Source organism: Pinus tabuliformis, chromosome 2_1 (genome assembly GCF_031772625.1).
Source record: "Pinus tabuliformis cultivar Carrire ecotype Pingquan chromosome 2_1, CPIR1, whole genome shotgun sequence".
NCBI lineage: Eukaryota > Viridiplantae > Streptophyta > Pinopsida > Pinales > Pinaceae > Pinus > Pinus tabuliformis.
Genome location: NC_142299.1, coordinates 591,254,118 through 591,269,001, shown reverse-complemented (window position 1 = coordinate 591,269,001; position 14,884 = coordinate 591,254,118).

Sequence of the window (14,884 nt, the reverse complement as noted above, 5' to 3'; positions counted from 1 at the left end):
ATTGCCTGAATCTTTTTTGTACAACGGTCCTTCTGTTCCCTCTGGGTATCAGTCACTTTCTGGTACTTTTTCGGGAGCATCTCCTCAACCCATTGAACAAAGGTTATTCACTGGAAGCAATGGTGCAAAGCCGTTGAGCGTAGAAGACATTCTTATGATGTCAGGTTCTATTCCCAATTCTCAACCTCAAGGTGGCCAGTTACCGCCTGGGGGGCAGCCTCAATTAACGCCTGGGGGGCAACTTCAAGGTACACAATTTGCATCTGGGGGCCAACCTCAAGGACAGTACATGCCTACGGTACATTACGTTCCTCAAGGTCAACCCCAGACTCAATATGTACCCCAAGGTCAACCCCAGTATCAATTTATACCTCAAGGTCAACCCCAGTATCAGTACATGCCTCAAGGGTATCTACCCCAAGGTCAGTACTTGAACTAAGGTTTCCAACCACCCCAAGGTCAATCTTATGTTCAAGGAACGAGAAATGTACCTTTCAATTATCAATCCTACCCTCAACCTGGTTTTGGACCTCAATATTCTCAACCTGTTATGGGTCAGTACCCCGGAATCAACATAGTGTGGGATCCATCGCAAACTCAACAGGTGTTGCAGCAAAATGTACAATTGTCATCTCAAACTGGACAACCCTTAGTTTCTGGTTCACCCCAGCAACCAGTCCAGTCTAATATTCAACCTTCTGTACCTTCGGTAGTTTCTCAGTCTGGGCCTATTGCGCCTTGAACTCCATCTCAAACGACTACTGCAACTGCCGCAACATCTGTTCAATCTACCCCACCTACTTCTGGAGTATCGACAGCTTCGGTTTCTACTGTTCCTGTATCTACTCCTCAGACATCTTTACCATCGTCTGGATCCACGATTCAAACTACAGTTCAGATGCCTGTAGGACAACTTGGTTTAAGTACGGTTGTTACAAGTCAACCACAATTCACTTATCAATCGTACCAGTGACAGTACCAATTCGTTCCTACTGTCCAGCAGCCAGTTTATCAGTATCAACTGTATCCTGGGTACACTTATCAAAAACCACAACAACCCCAGTACGGTCTGGTTAATCCTGGTTTTCCAGGAGGATACAATATCCCGAACGCGATTCTTATTCCTAGTTATCCTGGATATCCTCCTCCTGGGGCTGGTCTCATGACCCAGAGTTTTAGGGATCCTAATCAGCAGCTACCATTTATCGCAACTTTAGACTTACCAGACTTGTCGCGCCTAACGAATGATCCAATTAATTATCTTCCGTTTTTGCCGCCAATGCCGAATAAGTTGCCCGGTGACATTCCCAAGTTCGAAGGTAAATCTGGAGAGGACCCGTCGAACCATGTGATGACTTACCACCTCTGGTGTGCCTCTAATTCCGTCTCAGTTGATTCGATCCGCTTACATCTTTTCCAGCGCACTCTCATTGGTCTTGCGGTCAAGTGGTATATTGAGTTACCACGGGCCTCTTTTTATAATTTTAGCCAGTTAGCTACCTCGTTTTTAACTCATTTTCAGTTGCCGGTCAGATATGATAATGCCACGGAGTTACTAACTTCATTAAAGCAATTGACGTCCACTTATATTTCTGATCATATTCATGAATGGAGACGTCGAAGGCGGTTAGTGAAAGTTTTTATCCCGGACTAGATCTTAGCTAAATGGTTTGTTAAATCATTGTTACCGAAGATTACTGAAGACGTAGCTAAGGCCGAAGTAGTTACTGAGGAGCAAGTGATTGCTCAAGCACAGAACCTTGACTTAGTTTATACTCAGTCAGGTACGTTACACGAAAAGATCCCCGATCTTCCCAAGTCAAATCAAATCACTGCAGCTCCTTCGGGATCTCATGCCGCTGATGGTATGATTGGTACGGTTAACACTAAAAGTAAGAAGAAGTCTTCCAAGAATTCTTCTCCTATCATAACCTTGCCTGATTCCCCGACAGGAGATTCTTCTGCTGAACTCTGTGCCGATATTCACGCTGTAGAGTCATCTACGACTAAATCAAAATCCGGTGGAAAGAAGAAAGGAAAGAAGAAGAATAAAACGGGCAAGAGTTCAAAAGAGAAATCCGAAAAGGCGGAATCCAATGATGAAAAGCGCAAGCCTCGTTATCCATGTCTTATTTGTGAAGAGGAATACTTTACAAGAGACTGCCCTCATCGAGCAGAGGTTGCGAAAATTGTCAAAGGTTCCCAAACTCCTGCTGTTTTGAAGGATCCATTTCCAAATCAAGATAGCAAGATGATAGGTTCTTCCTCGAGTGCCAATGCAGAACCCATATTGGTGATGTCCCATGTAAGGATTGTGACTCGATCGCAAGATTATGGTAGTAAAAGTCTTGTTGATGGCAAAGAAGCAGAATCTTCTCATTCTAATCCATCAACCTCAGCTCCCGGTTCCGATCCACTACAGATCGAGAAGCCTAATCCAGATTTAGTAATCAAACCGCCCGCCAAGGGTATACTTCGAAAGTCTGCTTTCAATCCACATGCGAGAGCGGCCTAGAATTATAACATTGTTGAGGACTTAACTGTTTCACCCTCAGCAATGTCGGCTTTGGAAGTGTTGCAATCATGCCCAGCACAGCATAAATTACTTTTGTCGGCTATAGGAGCTGTTGATGTTCAGGACCCGAACCTAATAATCTTTGATCTAGAAAATAGTACACCGCGTTTGCCTCATCAAATGGCTTTCCAGATCCCAGTGATAGTCAAGAACAGGCCTATTCATCGGACTGTAATTAATGAGGGAGCTTCAACCTGTATTATGTCGATACAGTGTTGGAGATTGCTTGGTTCTCCTTCACTAAATCAATCCCCGACAATTCTTAAGGCCTTTGATGGCCGTGGGTTTCATCCTTTTGGCATTCTAGAGGATTTGCCTATAGGGGTTGAAGGAAAAATAGTTAGTCTAGAAGTGGAAGTGGTTGATGCCCCTCTAGACTACAACCTTCTCTTGGGTCGAAGTTGGTCTTACGCTATGACAACAGTCGTTTCATCGGTCTTCCGAGTAATAAAGTTCCCACATAATGGAAAGATCATAACAATACACCAGCTGGCTTACTTTTCATCCGACCCAGCCTCTTCAGAGAGTATTCAACATGTCGGTAAAACGACTATCCCATATAAGGGTGTTGGAGTAGGATTAGTTAAAGATGCCGGTTTACTGGGAACTTTTCCTTTTCCTCCACTCAACGCATCATCTTCATTGGCAACCATTCATATGATTACATCAAACACTATTTATTATGACGATCCTTGGATCGTTCCTTCTGAATCTGAAATAGACTCATTTGGTAATTTTATGCCTTTGAGTCCATATGAAATTGCTTATGAAGCCATGTAGTCTTTTACCGACCCGTGTTCAACGAAACTCGACCTAATGAATGTGGTCTGTGAGGAATCACTTTTCACATCGACCTCGGAGTTAATAGCATTTCCCGAAGTTGTTTCATCTGACGAGAAACTTCGTGAAGTCTTGTGTATAGATGATTTACCATGGGACGATCTCCATCATAGATCTTCGTTTTTACCCGAGAATGATCGTTTTGAAAATGATTTCTCTTCAATATTTACGACTGAATATGTCAAGGAACCTCAGAATCCAATGAAACATCCCGATTCAGTGTAAAATTTGGGAAACATCTCTCGAACTATTCCCATTGACATTTCGGTTAAGCCTGGAATTGTTGAGAACATTCATATAGGTGCCTCGTGTACAGGTGCCGGCAACATTTGCGTCAGATTCACCCACAAAAAGCTGCTGCAATTAAAGCAGGTTTCATTTATTCGATCCCGTTAACAGATTGGGTATCGAATATTGTTCCAGTTAACAAAAAGTAGGGAACAATAAGAATATGCATCGACTATAGGGACATTAATCGATCTTGTCCAAAAGAAAACTACCCAACTCCCTATATCGATCAAATAATTGATGATTGTGCCGGTAGCGAAATATTTTCCTTTATGGACGGTTTTTCTGGTTACAATCAAATCAATATTCTACCTGCCAATCAACCGAAAATGGCTTTCATTTGTCCATGGGGAACATTTGCTTATTGTAAATTACCTTTTGGGCTCAAGAATGCCGGAGCAACTTTTCAAAGGGCGATGTCTTATGCGTTTCATGACATCAAACACATTGTGCAACCGTATCTCGATGATTTGCCCGCTCATTCATTACATCGAGCTGATCACCTCGTCCACTTACGTGCAATCTTCATGAGGTGCAGGCATTATCGTATTCGGTTGAACCCACACAAATGTGTCTTCTGTATAGAAACGGGTCGATTACTGGGATTTGTAGTTTCGAAAGACGGCATTCGCGTCGATCCCTCGAAGGTAGAAGCTATCATCAAATTGCCTCCTCCTTCGAGTCTTCGCCAACTCCAAAGTTTGCAGGGGAAAGCAAACTTTTTACGACGATTCATTCCTAACTACGCCGAGGTTACAAAGGGTTTTACACGGTTGTTGAAACAGAACGCTCAATTCTCTTGGGATGAAATAGCTCAGAAATATTTTGATGCACTCAAACACGCGTTGACCCATGCACCGTTGTTGCATCCTCCCAACTACAACCAGGATTACTTTTTGTATCTCGTTGCCTCCCATTCCACCATTGGAATGGTCTTAGTTCAGGAAGATGAATTCGGAATGGAACATGTGATATATTACCTTAGTCGGACGTTAAATCCCACTGAGCTAAAATACTCACATGTGGAGAAATTGGCATTGGCAGCCGTTCAAGCTGTCCAACGTTTTCGTCACTACATTTTACTACGTAAAACTACAGTCATTTCGGATTGCAACCCTATGATCTACATTTTGACCAAACAATTGCTAGGGGACAAGTACTCTAAATGGATTGTTATCCTGCAGGAGTTCGACTTGGAGTTTGAGAAATCTAAGTCTAAGAAATCTTTAGTTTTTGCAGAGTTAATGTGTGACTTCCCGCGTGCTGACACAGAAACTGTGGCAGAGGAGCCCATTGAGGACGAATCTTTGTTTCTAATCAGCACTTTAGATCCGTGGTATGGGGATATCATCGTCTATCTCCAGACCCAATCCTTTTGGCCTGAAGTTTCAAAGTCGGAACGTCGAAAAATTGGATTCCAGTCCTAACAGTACAAAATTATTGGAGATACTCTTTATCGTCGTGGGGCGGACTCTATTTTTCGACGTTGCTTAACTCACGAAGAGGCTGAAAGGGTTCTAAATGACTGTCACTTTGGAGCGTGTGGCGGTCATATGTCTGGGTATGCCACAACCCAAAAGATATTGCGCGCTGGCTACTTCTGGCCGTCCTTATTTAAAGATTGTATTACTGCAGTCCGAAAATGCCACAACTGTCAAGTGTTTGATCAAAAGATGCACGCTCCACCTGCTCCTCTCCACCCTATAATTGTCGTTGGTCCTTTTTCCAAATGGGGTATCGATTTTATTACATGTAACCCTCACTCGGCCGGGGGGCATGCGTATATCATCCTTGCGGTAGATTATTTTACTAAGTGGGCCAAGGCGATGCCTACATTCGAGGCAGACGGCAAGACAACAGCAATTTTCGTGTTCAATCATATAATTGCTAGGTTTGGTGTCCCACAAGCGATAATCACTGACCATGGGCGCCATTTTCGAAACGTTATGATGACAGAACTTACAGGCCAGCTTGGTTTGCATCACGATAGTTCAAGTCCATATTATCCACAAGCGAATGGTCTGGTTGAGTCCATCAACAAAATTTTAGTTATCATGATCCGACGAATCATTGGTATTCATCGGTCGAATTGGCACAACATGTTATTTTCAGTGCTTTGGGCGTACCGAACCTCAGTGAAAACATCAAGAGGGTTCACTCCTTTCCAACTAGTTTATGGTTTGGAAGCTGTTCTACCCATTGAATGCGAAATCCCGTCACTGCAAATGGCCATCGAGTTACTTCCAGCTACTTCCGAAGAGGAAAAGCATTTATTATACTTAGCTCAATTAGATGAGAATCAACGTGATGCTGCATTGGCAATCAAGACTCACGCAAAATGTATGAAAGCTCAGTATGATAGAAATGTGACCCCTCGAAATTTTTCGGAAGGAGACCTAGTGTTATTATATGATCAAGCTAATGATAAATTAGGTGCTGGAAAATCCATTCCTATGTGGCATGGGCCCTATATTGTCAAGCGAAAGCTAGCAAAAGGGGCCTATGAGTTGGTAGACTTTGACGGGGACTCTTTGGGTAAACCCAGAAATGGACTTTACCTAAAGAGGTATTATGCTTAAAAGATGGGTATGGAGATTTTTAGTTAGGTTAGTTTTTCTTTCTAGCTGATGTGTTTGTTAGTTTAGACAGTGTGCTTAGCCTAGAGAGTGTGTTTTCGTCGTTATTTCTGCTTATCTTGGTTTTACTCTTGATGTTGCAGATGTCGATGCCTCTCCAAACATACATTGGTTTCGTTGATGGTGCTTGTCGTAGTACACGAAATATCTCTTCCGCAGCTTGGGTTATCTATTCACCCTCTGACGAGTTAGTATCTATGCATGGGGTGGGCCTCAGTCAAACAACAAACAACATTGCCGAATACAGTGCAGTGATTGAGTTATTGTCTAAATCTATTTCATTTGGGATTCGGAGTTTGATACTGAGGTTAGATTCTGAACTCATTGTATTACAACTTAATAGAGTGTATGCCATTAGAAATCCAGTGTTATTAAGGTTATTTTTGAGAGTGCGTCTCTTGGAACATGAGTTTGATTACATTGAATATCAACATATTCCAAGGTCTTTAAATACATTAGCAGATGCAATTGCTTCTCGAATGTTAAATAGACATTTACAATAATCATACATGTAAATTTAAAACCATTCCATAACATGATTTACAAGATAAGTCGGTAATAACAATATATATATATAGGAGTGTGTCAAAAAAATACATCGTCTTCGATCATAGGTTGAAAAACACCTTATGATCGGCAAAAATGATAAGTACAAAAAACCAAAATGTCACATGTGTCTACAAAACGACCATCCAATCACTGGTGATGATCTCTATATGACACCACTACACGGGCCACCCTACACAAGAACCTCCTAAAAGGTCCTGGGACCCCTACTACATAGCGTTGAAGCCTGATTGGAATATCATCTATGGTAGTCTCCAATATGTCTACTGTAAGATGCTCCAGGTCACTTTCCAACTCAGCCAAAGTCTCTGTGGCCTCGTCCTGTGGGGCCGGTGCCACTGCGGCTGGTAGTCTCCTCTCGTAAGGCCAGAGATTGGCTGGACGTCGTGGGCCTACATCTGCATTTTGAAAATTATTACTATCAGTTTTGAGACGATATAAAACAAACAAAAATAATAGATAGTTTAAAAAATTTGTGAAAAATGAAGTTACCTGTATCATCCCATTGTTCTCCCGGTGGAAGAACCATGTCCGGATCTCCACGAAAATCAAACCCGGCATAAGGAAAATCCTGTATAGAAAAGACCTGGTCTTCTAACCAGCGAAAGTACTCCGGAGTAAATCGGACAACCTCCGTCCCCTCATCAGGATGACGGGCCATAACCATAACCCATCGCATCAATCTGGGCTCTCGAGGAAGCCCAACCTCAACAGTGAGCTGCTGTGGGATCAGCATCGGAACCCTCTCTAAGCCAAAACTCACAAATAAAGCCCCATAACCAAAGGTCTTTAGCTGTCCGTTTTTGGCTCTAGTCAGTTGGCCTTTTACATTGGCCAACACAGCATCACACCAGTTGAAAATGGTACCTCGGTAGCAATCAATTGCAATCCGCATCTGGGATCCAGTGGCAATTTGTAAAGCGGCAGCCCCGCAAAGTCTGGTAACTGTAAAGGCAATCACCGTAAGTTCAGGACGGGATATAGTTTTGATCTCTATCCCCTTCTCCTGAGACTGAGTGTTACACCACTCTAGTCGGAGACTAGCGATAGACTGGCCACCTGCCCTAGTCCCGAACAGAGTCAAGTGTTCGCCTCTCTTGGGCAAACCAGTGAGAAAGTAGATATCTGCCGGCTCCATCTCAATCTGGTGCCCTCCAATATAAAAACACTGGTCCTGAACGTTCCATCTTTCTACCAGCCACTCTAGAAAGCTCACTTGGGCCCTCATGCCAGGTATGGCCCAGTATTTATAAAGGCCGCATGCCTTCAAAGCATCAATTGATGGTTGATGATTAATGGCAGCCAAATCAACATCTTTGTGCTCTCTCTCGCGCCAATCGAGCATGGTGAACAATCTACATACCATAAAACATCCATTAGATTCCATGAAATAAAAAAAAATTGGTCCATTTTGGAGAATTTAGGGTTTAAAAACTTGTTGCGCGGGGTACACACCCCGCCTTTAGGAACAAAGCATAGGTATGCAGGGTCCCTGAAGGCAGGATGGGTACCCCTGACATTTTTCCAACTGAGAAAATGTCGGGGTACGCGGGTCCCTAGTGTGATGCCTGCGTACCCCGAGAGGCGGTTTTTGAAACCCCAAAACCTCCCAAAAATGAAATCTGGGGCCTAAAAAAGAATTCTAAACGGATGAAATTGAAGAGGAGGATGTTGTAAATTACCTGGAAGAGACGGCGTTCGGTTTCGACGATCGGATTCTCCGCAATGTCCATGGGAAGTTTCTTGCCAAAAGCCCTTTTTCTCTCCTCAAATAGTAAAATGGTAAAAATGAATTGGTAAAAACCCTTTTTATAGGTTTTTTGGGTAAATAAATGGTAAATTTGTTTACTTTTCACCATGAAAAGGTATTTTTCAAAGTATTTTTATCTATCTCCAACAGGTATGAGTAATGTGTTGGTTTTTGTGCAGGATAAAGGATTTTCAGGGAAAATTGTCATTTTTTACAAACAAAAACATCAGAGTCATCTTTAAGCTCTTTTCTGACTCCTAAAATGTGAAAAGATTGCCGAGTTTTCTTTTTAGCTCGTTAAAACAAGATTAAAAAGATGGTCCTCTTACAGCCCTTTTCTGACCGTAAAAACATGAAAAGATTGCCGGATTTTTGTCGTTTCAAATTCGATATTGGAAATAAAACGACGTGTCCTTGATCACTTTCTACTTTTCAGATTAGAGACACTAATCGTGAAAGTACTCCTTGGTCGTAAAGATCAAGCGGTTCTCTCAAGTATTATTTTATACTTTTTTGGGCTTGGGAGACACAAATTTACGAAAAAGGTCAACCCTAGAGTCTTCTTAAGTTTTTCAGACTCTCTAAAATTGAAAAACGCCGAGTTTCTCCTATACTGGACTCATTAAAATTTCACAGTAAAGGACCTGTTTGATTACAAACAGGAACAGACCACTCCTTCTTAGGGTTTGAATCTAAACTAAGTTGGACTCATCCGAAGGATGAGCTTATAATCAAGCAAATGTTATCCTCCTCAAGCTTGTAAAAAATAAAGAGGTACTTGCCAGAAATGGTGGGGGAAAAGAGAGGAAAATGAGCCTATTTGTTATACTTTGTCTCGGAAAAACCTTATCACCACTCTTGAACACGACACTTTTCATTCACTTGGGTTGGGAAATCCTTTGCCTAACAGTTGATCAAACCACATTGAAAGTCTTCAGCCGGTTTCTGGGTATTAACTTTGGGTCAATTGTCACCAAGCCATCTGTAGTGTCGTTATGTGTTCAAGAGGAGTCTTGCAAATAAACCATTCATCTACAAAATATCTGTCATCCATCTTGACCATCCCTGAGTCAGTCCTTACAGCTACATTTCTTCAACTTGATCTATGATTTCGTGTTGTGGGCTTGCCTGCAACGGATCGCTTTCTATCGACATCAGCACATTATCTAGAAAGATGATCTAGGAATCATCAGTACCTTGAAATCTGCATGCCTCAATCGCAGGTTTCTCGCCTTTGACGACAGTTTACATCATTGACTTTCGATCAAGGGATTCTGTGACATGTTCGACATCAACACATTCATTCACATCTCATGTATTGTACTGGGTACTTTGACAGCCATTGACATCACTGGTGGTTTCTCTCACACTTGCTTACAGTTTACATCATTGACTGGTAATCAAGTGGTTTCTACCATGTTCGACATCAACTCATTTATTCGCATGGATAGAATCATACTATTCCGGGATGCAGAAATGAAGACCCTGGATCTAGTTTCCGCCATCCAGGCTGCGAGGAGTTTTGTATTCATTATACAGTAGACTAATTATAAACAGATGGTTGCATCCATACTGTGTCTACATGTGTCTATGATTATGATGTATTGCGAAATCATTCCTATATCAGAGCAGTAGTTAGTTTGTTAGTTAAGTTTTTGATCTGAGTATGGGAATGCCTACCTCAGCGATGATATGATCTCATATATGTATTTTGTGTTGAATATTTGCAGGTTCCGACTGGGCTCTCCACAAGATAATCCTCGAAATGATAAAGTGCTTCACCCTTCCTAGATGATATAAAACCCTAATCTACTGCAGACCTCACACTTTAGGGGGCAATCTGTTACACTAAAATTTGTCATCATGACTATTTACAGTTAGTATGGATCCATCAATAACCATACTGTCCTCCTTGGCAAGTCTTATACCTCTGCTCCTCATGTCAAACTCCAAAAAAGAGAGAAAGCCTTTAAAAATCAATATAACTCTGGTTCCGCACTTTCTCTTACTCTTACCTGCGTGCCCGCACCTCAAGTACATAATACCTGCGTACTTGTACGCTCTGTCTGTAAAGGGGTGGGTGCGTACCCCTGTAAAAGTAAAAAGGCGCAAGTTTTACTTCAAAAAACTTACTTGCGGTCAATTCTAGAGCATTCTAGAAGATGGTTTGACGTGGATTGAGCGCCTCCAGATGGTTCATGCATCCCAATGAAAGAGGAACTTATCCCATGAAGAGGGGAGCTATCCCTTTGAAAGAGGGGCTTATCCCATTGATGGTGGACCTGTTTAACTTCCTCCAAAGCATTATAAATACAGGCATTGAGCCAGAGGCAAGGGAGGTTGAAAGTTGAACATTCCTAAGGGTAGATGCTGCTGAAATTAGGACTCCCTTATAGAGCTTGAGAGGAGAGATCACATTCCTTTCTTAGCTTCATTTGGAAGTGGGTGAGCTGATCAAAGTAGAGGAGAACTCTTGCTGGACCCTGGGAGGGACCTGCACAAAACCAAGGCACTAGTTGTAAGGTTTCTTTTGTTTCCAATTAATACAATTAAATTCATTTTTCTCAACAAGTTGTTATATATCATTTGTTTCATAAACTCCTTGGTATTTATGATGAATATGTTTTATTATATGAGTTATTCAGGTGCTATGTAATCGTTTGCTTGTTTGTGTATGCAGGCTTCAAGGAGAAGGAGCTCATCTGGATCGAAGAGGCTTGCCTGCTACAAACAGCGTTGGACTAAAGGTAAGCCTTAAACACCTAGTTGCTTTTATTTTAAATGCATATTTAGGGAAAGATAGTGCTTGATTGTTTTGTTTGTCACTAGAAACGCCTTAGTTTCTAGGGAGGTCGGTTTTGTCCGCAAAATTGACTCTTTCCGCATGACAGGTATGTTCTATTCCTGCACTCAGTTTATTGGCCTGCAGCAGAAATCAATTATGAGGAAGGGATATAAATTTTTAACCTTAAAACGTTCCAAGAATTCTTGTGAGAAAATAACTTTGCCAAATAAAACAACATGATAAGATTTCCTTTTGCTAATCATGGAATTTCATTATTAAAATTTCAACAATGAATGTTTTTCTTCAAAACGCAAGAATCAATTTCACATTTAAAATAGTAGTTTTAAGGAAATCATGAATACTCTAATTGTATATGCTAAATAATAATTATTAATAAGACATAATATCCTTTAGTCATAAAAAGTGCATAATGATATCATTAACTTCAAACATTGAGAGAAATGGAATGATATTGAAAATCAAATGGTTGAAAAGAAGAGTTGTGAAATGAAATTGTAGAGCTATCTTAATCACACTCTCACTATGCAAAATAAAATGTAGCAAAGGAAATACTAAGAGGTATGGGGCAATGGACTGGCTGGTGGGCCCAAACCACCCAACTCGTTACCCTTGCAACAAGTGTTTACAACACCAGAAGATTTAAAAAGAAAACTGAAAATATAAATCGAATGCCATAATATATCAATTATGAAGTCTTGTTACATAACGAATCAACAAACTAAATTATGCTCTAGTGGACCCCTCCAAGGATCATCCCACTGGGAACGCAAGATCCTCCCCTTATTGCACAATGGAATCGATCCCCTACGCTCCAAACAATGTGGTTTACAATATACAATCTTCCGTCTTCAATGCCTACATAACACCTCTCTTTCATATTATTTTTACATGACACTTTCCTTACAAAACAACATGGGGATTTAATCCGAACTGACTCTTATCAATAGACTATCAATACAACCATTTCCCTATGGAAAGAATGAAGATTTAATACGAATTTTCCAAATTAGGATGTTTCTAGAATTTTGTAAAAATTGGTATTTTTAACAAATTGCTATGAATTTTAGAAATTTATTTGAGTAGTCAATTTGCTATGCTAGGACCAAATCCCATGTTCCATAATTTCTCTATTCTCCTTCACCTGCATGAAAATCGAGCAGGAATTTGGTAGTGTGGAAACTATTGTGAATTCGTGGCTGAACTGTTCATTATTCCCTAATGATAAGTCTATGCAACCTGGGTGTGTCTTGACTCGTGCAGAAGTGTTCAAACAAAATTTTGAAAAAACCTCTTGCATATATTCCTAGAAATGTGTTAATGTCTAAAAGCCCCAAATTTGTGCAGGGATGTTGCAACATTTGAATTGGTGGAGGAATTTGATGTGTGGTGCACGAACATTGTATCATATAGGAAGTTGAATGAGGGAACAAGGCTTGTTGTCATACGCATAAAAACATGATCAACTCAGTTTTAAATAGTGGTTTGAGAAGAACCTTGTACTGCAATGTATGTAGGAATTTCTTGTTACATCTACGAGCAAATGAATGGCAAGCACAACTTCTCTCGGGGAGTGTCAAGGTCCATGCCAAGCTATCAAAGCCAACAACATTAGTCTCTCTGCACTATTGGTACAAGAGTTGTTGGTGCAGGAACTATTGGTACAATAATTGTTGGTGCAAGAACTATTGGTATAGGAACTGCTGGTAGAGGAACTGCTCATACATGAACTCTTGGTACCTACCACAAAAGAGCCTAAAATTAATGACATTTTCACATTAAATAACCTTCAAATTAACAAAACAAGAGGAGTTCATAGATAAAAAAATTTCAACTCTAAATTCCTCTGAATAATAACTTAATAATGCGTAAACATAATAATGATTATAGAAACTTAGTACAGTCATACAATTATTTAGTAAAATCATGAAAAACTGTAAAAAAATGGAGGCTAAACACTCCCCCACGCTAACCTTATTACATGTCCTCATGCAAGCTGAATTATAAAATCATGGAAGAAGGCAGGGGAAACATTTAAAGATAAAATTATGCTCCCTAAAAAAAGTGTCAACAAAACTCTTAGCAAGGAAATATTAAGATACCTGGTATGTCATCACATTTTAAGCATTCATTAAGTCTATGACATGACTATTACAATGCTAACTAAAACCATGTTATAGTCCTTATGAAAGTATTGAGTGCAGGAATGATAAATTTGAAATGTAACAAGATCAGGCATGAGAAAGAAATTCTTTGTACCATACATTATGGAAAAAGAGTACTACGCCTTTATGATAGACATCGCATACCTAATGTCCTGTTTCAAATGCACTCCCTACTTGTCATAGATTTCAGAGCTCCTATTTATGCCTAAAGTCTTATTATCTTTCATGATAAAAAAATCAAATGTTTGCTGAAAAGGTGAAATTTCAAGAAGACTAGCACAAGATTACTACAACAACTATAACAATATTGTACCTAGGACATGTAGTTCTTATTTAGAGGCAACCACAATCAACACACATTGTTTTCCATCAACACTTAGCGAGAAACCATCAATGAGAAACTCATCACTCTAAATACCATAAAGAATTGAGGTGAGCTATGATACCAGAAAAGGGAAATAAAAATAGAACAGTACGACACCTTCCTAGACCAATCAACAAACTCTTCATTGAACACTCTAAATTCTGTTGTCATGTAGACCCAAAACTAATTTTCTTCTAAATTGAGTACAAATAATTACCTCCACTAAGGGTATGACATCATTAAAGCTTCCTAATTTTTGAAAGATAGAACTCAAAGCATCATGCTAAAATCATTGTCTAACAAATAAAATGATTAGTTTTAGGGAAAGAGAAGGATAACTGAGTAAATCTTAGTATGAAATTAAATTTAATACCACAGACATGGCCTTGCTACCCGCATGTGTCTATAACATCAGCAGGGATGTCTTTTAACCCAACCAAATCCATGTGTACCACTTACTCTGGCTTGGTGACCAACAATAGTAATGTCATGGATGTTAGGTCTCATGATCATGGTAGGTCGGCTCATCACGAGACCTCCTATCCTCCCCTAAATCTTTCATAAATTTTGATTGTAGTTAACTTCAAAGGTTACTTAATAAGTGGGGAGATAGATCTACTCCTTAAGAGTACGCAATGTCATGAAAAGTTTTAATGACTAATTATTACTGTCTAATTCCTCTACCTTAAAGACTTATTAAAAATATCCCACATAATGATTGAAAGATTCTTTAAATTAATAATGCCAGTGTTCTCATCAACATATTATTATGATCTTTACAAGAGTGGTCCACCATAAGGGGCTCTCCAATACTACCTTCTAAGGGAAGCTGAAAATATATATCTATGATGACCACTTCATTAGAGTGGTTAATGATGGTTACTTTTGCAAAATCA